The sequence below is a fragment of the Psammomys obesus genome, unplaced genomic scaffold (assembly GCF_907164565.1).
Source record: "Psammomys obesus unplaced genomic scaffold, mPsaObe1.curated_primary_1811, whole genome shotgun sequence".
NCBI classification, from domain to species: Eukaryota; Metazoa; Chordata; class Mammalia; order Rodentia; family Muridae; genus Psammomys; species Psammomys obesus.
The window spans coordinates 3,751,979-3,761,408 of record NW_026596069.1 but is presented as its reverse complement, the minus strand read 5'-3'; the positions used below and the strand labels follow the sequence as shown (position 1 = coordinate 3,761,408).

The window sequence follows — 9,430 nt, the reverse complement described above, 5'->3', positions numbered from 1 at the left end:
CTATGCTGGATCCTCTGAAAAAACAGTACATGCTCTTAACCACTGAGCCATCTGTCTACCTGCTTCCCTGGCTTATTTTTTCCCCCAAAGGATTTGGCAAATATTTGTTTTTCATTTCCAGTCTTTTAAAGTAGACAGGTTTGCTTACAATACAGCTGATTTTAAAAGCACACAGAATTTAAATACGAAGGGATTAGATCCAGCAGAATGATGAACCTCCCAAGGTAATGGCGGACAGCAAGGCTGGCATCCTCAGCCTGCAAAGCAAGAAGAGGGGGGACTGCAGAGTGTGCTTTGTTGGTAACCCTAGCTTCTACCTGCTACTTAATTCATATAATAAGAGGCTTTTAGAGATAACCCGTACCCTTTAATTAACCATGTAGTATTTTCATCTATGTAATAGGATTATAAGGCCACAATATTCCTTTGGAACAAACTCTTTAATGATTTCAAAATGCTCATTCTTTTGAAGTGTAAAGTGTCTTAACTGAATTATGATTACAGATCCTTTTTAAATAAATCATTGCTACTATATTAAAATTATTTATACTATTTATTTATATATATCTAATATTCAAAGAAATTTACTAATAAATGCCACAATAGGCATCAGTCTGACATGCTCATTAATTGATCCCATAGGTATAATTTTAGGTCATGATATTAGAGTCTATTCTGTCTAAGTCAGGAGCACCACATTTACAGAACAAATAAACACACATAGCGCAGACACCCAAGGATTATGCTAGCTCTTCCGTTAGCTGTCACAGCTCAGACATGAATCCTCACTCTGTGACCAGAAGTCAGATCTGATTCTTCATCAAAAGGTGCTAGGGAAAGCTGTCAGACGCCTTCCAATATAGATCCCCAATCCAGCGGCAGCACTCGAGACAGCAACAGAGATGGAAGAAAAACCTTCAGAAAGTCGGCTGAGAAAATGCCCCCTTTCTTCATAACGCTTGTGTTTCTCATTCTGAGAGTAGCTGTGCGCTTCAGGTGTTTAAAAAGGAACTCCTTGGGGCGGTGGGATATTTTCTGGCCGACTTGACCAATCCCATATCCAATCTGAGCTTTTCTTCAAGATACTTTCAACTTCTCTTCTTCTCTCAACACACTCTTCCTCAGACAGAGTGCTGTTTTTCTCTCCAAAGCCGAGGTGTCTATTCCAGCTCTGTTGGTATCTTGTGGTTTCCGGGAGTGAGGTGGGCTGCCACAGTGAGAACTCTTGGAGTTATTTCATCCATGTTCGTGCTGGACATCCAACAGTATTTTTTCCATGCCACCATTACACATAGAGACGGAGGCTGGAACGCTGCTCCCATTCCCATTGCTGGAGTGCAGCTCTACCCAGGAGCCCTGAAGGTTCTCATCCCTGCTTTGCGACCTGGTGGCTCGGCAAAGGAGCCGGAGCCCGACTGTGACAGGCCTCGGAGGCAGTCACTGAGAGATACCCCTCCGCTCCGAGGCCTGGCGTCGTCGGGCTCGACTTATTTTTTAAAATGAAAAAAAATTCCCCGTTGTCCCAGCCTGAAATGAGGGTATACTGCACTGCGTTCCTTGTCACCATGACTTGCCGCCCTATGGCGGTGCTGTATGTTTACAGCCTGTGTGAGGCTGTGTTTGCAGTCAGGCTGTTTGGAGCTCACCTTTCAGATTCGCAGGGGGAATCGTGAAAACAGCGCCCCCTGTATTCTTGCATAGGAATCAAGTTGCACCTTTCAGTGTGCAGACAGACTGGACTAAACAGAATCACCGCTTTACATTTCATGTTCTTAAATACTTTAAATACTCTGATGAAAAAAAAAAAAGTTGGACCAAAAAGTCCAGTTGGCGTACTGATTTATTCAGCTTATATACTATTTGAATTTTCACCAGAAATTCCCAAGGAACCACCGATTTCCCTTCTTCCGTCCCTCTCTTTCCTTCCATACTATCTTTCTTTCCTTCCCTCCCCCCTTTTTATCTCCTTTAACTGGTCTTAGTTACTTTTCTATTATTGTGACAAAACACCATGACCAAGGTAACTAATAAAAGAAAGCGTCTAATCTGGGGGCTCATGGTTCCAGAGGGTTCGCCTTCGTTGCCATCACGGGGGGGGGGGGGGGGAGCATCGCAGCAGGCCGGCATGGCGCTGCAGCAGTAGCTGAGAGCTGACATCCGATCCACAAGCAGGGGGTGGAGGAAGCTGGGACTAACTGGGACTGGTGGGAACCCGTTTTGGGGGTGGGGGAGAGAGTTGGTTTTTCATGACAGGGTTTCTCAGTGTAGCCTTGGCTGTCCTGGAATTGCTTTGTAGACCAAGCTGTCCTCGAACTCACAGAGATCTGCCTGCCTCTGCCTCCCCGAGTACTGGGATTACAGCCCTGCGCCACCGCGCCTGGCGTGGTGAGAACTTTTGAGACCTCCAAGCCTACTTCCAGTGACACACCTCTAACAAGACCACACCTCCTAATCCTTTCCAAACAGCTCTACCAACTAGGGACTAAGTGTTCAAATAGGTGAGCTTATGGGGGCTATTCACATTCAAACCACCATACCGGAAACAAACAAATTTACACGAGATACTTTTGTTCTTTTGTTTGGTTATCAGACTGATACAATGGCTTTTAAGAAACCCCTATTTCTCCAGAAATCTCCTTCTGGGAGAAGAAAATGGCTGAATGCTGGTGGGAGCCAAAGGAGTAACTATAAGAGATTTCACACAGTTTTGGCAACTTGTCAACTCACTTTTCAGAACAGTCTGAAGCTGAGACAATGATAATGGTCCAGACCACACCTTGACAAGGACTTCTCACCTGTGCATACTCCACCTCTCTGTTTAAGCCCACACCTCATGCCGGGACAGAAATAGACTTGGGATGAGGGTCACTGGATCTCTTTATTCAGCTTCCCAGAATGGTAGCATTGACTAAATCTCGGGGGTCACTGTTTAATTGGCCTGCAGGTTATAGGAAGCTAAACCTGTCTTTCTAGGGCTACCGGGGAGCAGGCTGTGACTCTAAGACTCTGGTAACAGTTTATGGGTATGAAGCATGCTATGTCGATTTATGTAATATTTTGACTCAGAAAAATTTTCTTGAACTATATTTTAGCAACTTTTTTCATCTATTGCTTATTGTTAGTATTTTAAACTGATGCCACATACAATAAATATCATATGAAATACATTTATTGGATGGAGGTAGAGAGAGGGAAGGAGAGAGAAAGAGAGAGAGACATGGTCAGGGTCCCTCAGGAGAGGACATGAGGCAGAGAGAGCACAAGAGAGGAGAGAGAGCAGAGAGGGTGGGTGGGTGGGTGGGAGTGGCAGACCAGTTATAGCTGAAGCACCTGGCCCAGGTAGTGACATAGGATGCAGGTACTGACATAGGACATTGTCAGGACCCCAAAGACCCCTGAGGGCAGGCCAGCTGAATTGCCTGCACAACATAACATTCCTCCCTTTTTATTTAATTGAAAAATGAGGAGCTAGGGAGTAGTGGCAAGGCAGTAGTAGGACATTGGGCTGCTTCTCATGCAAAGCAAGTTAATGAATATAAATGTACGTTCACTGGAAGCAGCTCTTGGTTGCCATGCAAGCAGGTAAGAGAGAGAGAGAGAGAGAGAGAGAGAGAGAGAGAGAGAGAGAAGTAAAAACACCAAAATGTCCAGATTACATGGTGAGGACAAGAGGAACCCCTGCCCTGGAAATCTCAGGGTAGAGGGTGGGGTTTGCCAGCCATCCCTGGCAGCAGATCAGGAGTGAGGAATTCTGGGAGAACTGGGACCTGTTTGTCCTGGGCCTGAAGCACACCATTCCAGCCTTTTGTTGATAATAAACCAATAATGGACAAAGAAATCAATCGTCTTTAGCTACTTCCTGCTGACACTGGGGCAGCAATAGGGAGGCCAAAAGGCTGAAATGTTGGCCAAGTGTAGGCTGTTTTGATGCTCTTGAGGATCTGTGAGAATATCCATGGCTGGGAGGGAAAGTGCAGGTCTGGCTTGATGCCGTCTGTGAGGTTAGGCTGGAACACCTGTGAGTAGCTGCTTTGGTGCTGTCATGGATGTAGAAAACACCTGGGTCTGGCATATATATGGGCAGAGTTAAGTAGGTTAAGGAGAAAATTCCTTTTAGGTGTATATTTGAAACTCTTGGAAGAGCAAACAGAGATTGTTTTGGAGCATAAGAAGAGACTTGAACATGGGAACCTCCATTTACCCAACTGCTGGCAGTAATTAAAAAGGTTTTATTTTGGATCTGTCATCTGAGGAAAACTGAGGCCAAGTTTGGTTACAGAGGCATGTAAACATAGAAGCCCTCAAAGCGGGTGCTAGGTGTAGAAATCTGAAAATTTGCAGAAGGCATCCCAAAGAAGAATATGGAGGGATGGGTGAATGGACTATTCCCACGAGGAGAGTCGAGTCAGTGACCCATCAAAGTGACCCAAGAGCAAGGTTTGACTCAGTAGATTGCTGTGGTACAATCTGTTTCAACAGCTCATGTCAGCGTTGGCTAGAGACCAAGGTCACAGTTGCCAGTAGCAGACACAGTTTACCTAGCTGGGATTTGGTAGACATGAGAGAAGGGGAGGGAGCAAAACCATTCTGGTAGAGAGAAAGTCTCACGCAAGAGAGAAGGTTCTAGACTAAGGGTTTGGATGCAAGTTTATGAGAGCAGCAGGAAGCATTTGTGCCAACCAAGAGGGAAGACCCATAAATCAGCTGGTGTTGGGTACAGAGATATAGCAATCGGGTAGCCAGGAAAGGGGAGTCCCAAAACCGGGGAAAGGGAGAGGAATCCCATCCTCTGAGATAGGTGGGAAACATAGGCTGTTGATTGGTAGTACTTACCTGGATTTCATCTGACATGAGAGGTGGATTCAGGTGGATTTCCTGCAGCTTACAAGAATTGTTTTTTTAAATTTTACAAAGGAGATAAAATTTTAGACATTTTAACATTACCATTGTAATCTGTAGTAAAATATACACTGTGAAAAAAAAAGGCAGTAGACATACAGCTTTGTGTTACAGCATAGCAGAGGATTGGGAAATAACGTTGGGTTAAAAGCTTGAACATTCTTTGAGGTGAGCTTAGGAAAGGCAGAGCCTTTCATGAAGTAGAAGAGGCAAAAGCTCACTTGATCTTAACTTTCAGTAAGATTACACATTATGGAAGAGAGGTTGTTCTGTCTATCCAGAAGACTAGATGTATACAAATCTAGCACAATGAGAAACAATGTTTAAGTCTACACTTAAAAGACAAACCAAAGGAGATTTAAAATCTTTAGCTTGGATGCATGATAGTGGATGGTATAGTGGAATTTTTTTTTAATCAGAGTTAGATTAATAAATCAGAGTTCTAGTGATAAATGTCAGAGCTCTGGACAGTTAATACAACAGTAGCAAGGGGAAGAAATATGAAGTATTTTTATTTAGGGTACCTTGAATCACCTCAGACCTTTCAATCTTTATAACTTGTATCTGTCAACCTTAAAACATCTCCTTAGACCCTCTAACATTTTCTTAGAAGCTTTTCTTCATATAACTTACATTTACCAACCTTAAAAACAGTTTCTTAGACCCTCAAACATTTTCTTAGACACTTTCCTTTATATAGCTTGCATTCACCAATCTTAAAACATGTTCTTAGATCCTCATAACTTAAACTTCTGTTTTCTTAGGTCTTATTTTCCATTATTTATCCTAAGACATAGGTGAGACTGCTATGAACATTCATTGTCCTTTAGCTAAAGGAATGGTGAAAAGGTTACATCTGAGACCTGCTTTTTGAGTCTGGTAACAAAGTAGACTGTGTCTAGACCTGACAGCATCAGCTCTAGGAGCGAGGCTTAAGGTCTGGTGTCCTGCACATGAAGAATACCGAGAAGGCATATGAAGCCTCCCATGACAGAATTTGGCAATTATAATCATGGGAACTAAGTGTGAAGTTAAAACAGGCCTGCAGTGTTAACCTGGGCTTGGTGAGGTTGCTGAATCCAGGAGTGGTCTGTCCTCTGCCAGGCCAAGGAGCTTAAAGTCTGGAAGTGTCTGTGGCTTTATGCTGGCTTAGACTCCATGGCTAGGTATGTTGTGCCCCATTCTCGAGACCCCAAAAAACCAGCAGGAGTTGAGTCCATTGAAAAACACATGGGGATCTTTATATTACAAGCTAGAGCTTGGGCTCACACCCTCACCGCTGTAGCGGCTGAGAGCAGAGAGGCTTGTGCTCAGAGCAGGTGGTTGACTGAAAGATTCCAGTCCCTCTCAGCATGCCCAGAGCAGGGGAATTCCTGCCTGGCAAGTGTCTATTAGTTGAAGCACAAAAGGGGATGTTGCATTTTGAATTGATTGGCTATAGGAAGACCCCCAAACATTAACAGTCTGGCTTCCCTTGTTTGGCTGTCCTAGGGGAGAGGGGAGATCTGGGCCAGTTTCCTAGCAACTGGGCAGGAAAAGAATGCAGTAAGGCTGATTCCTCCCGACAGGTGGCTGGACATGTCTCCACATGTCTGGCCTTTGTTCAGGCTTGTGCTTTAAACTTTAATTCAATAACCCAAAAAACTAATTTTTAATTCTTTGGTCTCTCAGACACAGAGGACAAGCCTGCATGGGAACATTTTGACTTCCAGGGGTCAGTCTGCCAGCAGGCAGGGTATATCTTGCTGAGGAAGCTAGGGAACCAGTGTCTTTTCTGGGTGCATTTGAAACAGAGACCTGGTAGAGCTCATTTAGGTCAGACCCCTGTGGGATGAAGCATTGCAGAACTCTTGTTTTCGCCACAAGAATGCCGACAGCCTCAGAGCAGCAACTAAGGTCTGGAGTGTAGTTTTGTGCTATAGCTGAGCATATCGGGAAGGCTCCTCTTGAGCTTTAAAAATCATTTTTACCAACTCCTGGATAGGGGTTCAGGAACTATCCTCAGCCGCTTAGTTAAGATGGCAGTGAGACTGTGTCTGCATCTGTAGTGCTATAAATATATTTTTGGAGATGTTAAAGGACTTGATCATCTATGAGGTGACAGAATATTAACTTGTATTTGTTAATTATAAATTAAAGACTAGAACTTTAGGTTCTATCACTGCTAAATTGGTGCCTTAGAAAACATAAACATAGTCCATAAAAATCTAAGGCTATCGTATAGATTAATAATATTAGCATATAATCTTTTTGAGAGTGAAGATATAGCATAATAACCAAGCTTTAACACTGTAAACAAATGAATGGCTCTAAAATTAATAGATCTCAATTTAGAGTATCCTTGGAATCATGCTGTATAGTTTAAGAGTATCTAGGCCAAACCTTTTACATAATACCCCTGAGTTACGAGTTTTAGAATCAGTGATACAGTAGAACAGCATGAAATAGTTTTAAAATTACATTTGAATTTATTAAACTAAATCCATTGGCCAGAAAGCCTAGTGGTGAACTCAGATCACAGGCAGTTCATGGCAGGAGAAATAGCATTTATTTTTTCATACAGGAACTTTGGTAAAGACATAGGCAGTTAGACAAACATTTTAAATTAGCTTGTTAATGTGAATAGACCTTTATAACATTGAAATTTTACATCATATAAAAACTATTTTGAACCAGGGTTGAATCATATATATATACAGCATGTTGTAAAGACAATAACCTTGATTTTATATGAAAATCCATACCCATTTAAAATGAGACTCGTTGCTTTGTTAGTCTAAAAGGAGATAAGATAAACAGAGTTAATTATAATTTAAAAGTTTTAAAATCGTTTCATACCATGTAGTTATCTTAAGGTTTACAGTTTAATATTAAGTTTTTTTTTTTTTTTTTGAGAGCAGAAAAAGAAATGAGAGAGGAGCACCGGCTTCCTTGAGACCCCCGCAGAAGTGGGTGGAGGGTAGAGCCCAAGCCTTTGGGTAGGAGTGTGGGGAGGGCGGTGGCCCTGAGTAGCTCCAAGAGTAGAGTCTAGGACCAGATTTAAGAAACCGATCTTAGGAGCAGCTGAAGCAGTCGGCATGGTTGGTTGGTTTTGACCTGCTGGCAGAGGTGAAGCAGCATTTCAGTCCCCCCTCGGCGCTCCCCATCCCCCACACCCCAACGTGCATGGCAAAGCACCTCCAGTGGGCAAGAGTAACCCAACGTCCAAGTGCGTCACCTTGTCCCTAGTGCGCAGAGCACACGGCAGTGGCAGTGGAGGGGCTGCTCACGCCACCACTGCACGCTGCTGTGGCAGCGGCAGGTGTGAGCGAGGAGAGAAAGATGTGTTGTGGACGGGCACGTGAAGAGGAGCTCCGGCATGTCTAAACGTTACCAGAAGAGCCCTCCCCACACGGGCCACCAAACGTTAGTATTTATTTAAAAATGATGCCACATGCACACAACGGATAGTATATGAAAGCGTTTATTTGGGGAAAGGGAAGCAGAAGAGAGTTAAGGCCATGAGGGCAGAGAGACAGATGAGGATGGGGGATGGCGCCCCAACAGAGAAAGGAGAGACAGAAACAGGGCAGGAGAGAGTAGAGAGAGGGAGTGAGAGGGGTGGACCGGTTATATCTGAAGCACCTGGCCCACGTGGTGTTAGGGGACGCAGGTAGTGACATAAGACATTGTCAGGCCCCTAAAGGCCAGTTGAATTGCCTGCACAACATAACACTTATTTTTTACACTCAGTCAATGTAAGTTGGATTTTATTTCCTATGTGTACTATTTGCTCTTGCGCAGTCTTTGCTTCCAGCTCATTGTTGTCTAAGTAATTTGACCACAAGTCATGATGTTTTACACTTATCTTGTCTTCTTTTCATTACATTCTCGCTTCTGAAATAATTTTAATAGGGTGCCCTGAATTCTCTTAAATATATACATATATATATATATATATATATATATATATATTTTTTTTTTTTTTTTCCAAATCATTCTGACACAAGGACATCAGGGTCCCCTCTTAAGGTTCTTAAACTCATTAGTAGAAGAACTTAAGCATGGACTCAAATGGAGGCTTAAGGGAACAAATCAGGCAGACAAACTGAATGGCTCAGCGGCTGCCTAGAGGAGCATGGAGAAAAGAAGGGAAAGGCTACACTATCTACGCTGGAGCCAGACACATGGTAGACAGGCAGCCACGTGATGGGGAGGGAGAGTTTAGAGAAATATTTTGGAAAGCCTCAAATATGTGAAAGAACCCCCAAAGTGGCCTGGTCTACAAAGTGAGTCTAAAACAGCCAAGGCTACACAGAGAAAGCCTGTCACCAAAGAAAACAAAACAAACAAACAAACAAACAAACAAAAAACCCAAAGTGTTAATGAGACCGTGCCTGGAAAGAGATAGAAAGAAGAAAAGAAGTTACACTTTACTGAATTTAGAAAAGTGAGCAGATTTACAAATTTCCATGGCTACAGCCAGGTAACTACTGTGCTGGGGGTGGGAGTTTGGGGCCAAAAAGCACAACATCTCATTAAAGGACTAGTT

General features: G+C 43.3%; 1 pseudogene; it reads right to left on the bottom strand.

Moving 5' to 3' along the window:
* Positions 1–820: 820 nt before the first annotated feature.
* Positions 821–8,259, bottom strand: LOC129690137 (BCL2/adenovirus E1B 19 kDa protein-interacting protein 3-like; annotated as a pseudogene).
* Between the last annotated feature and the right edge of the window lie 1,171 nt (positions 8,260–9,430).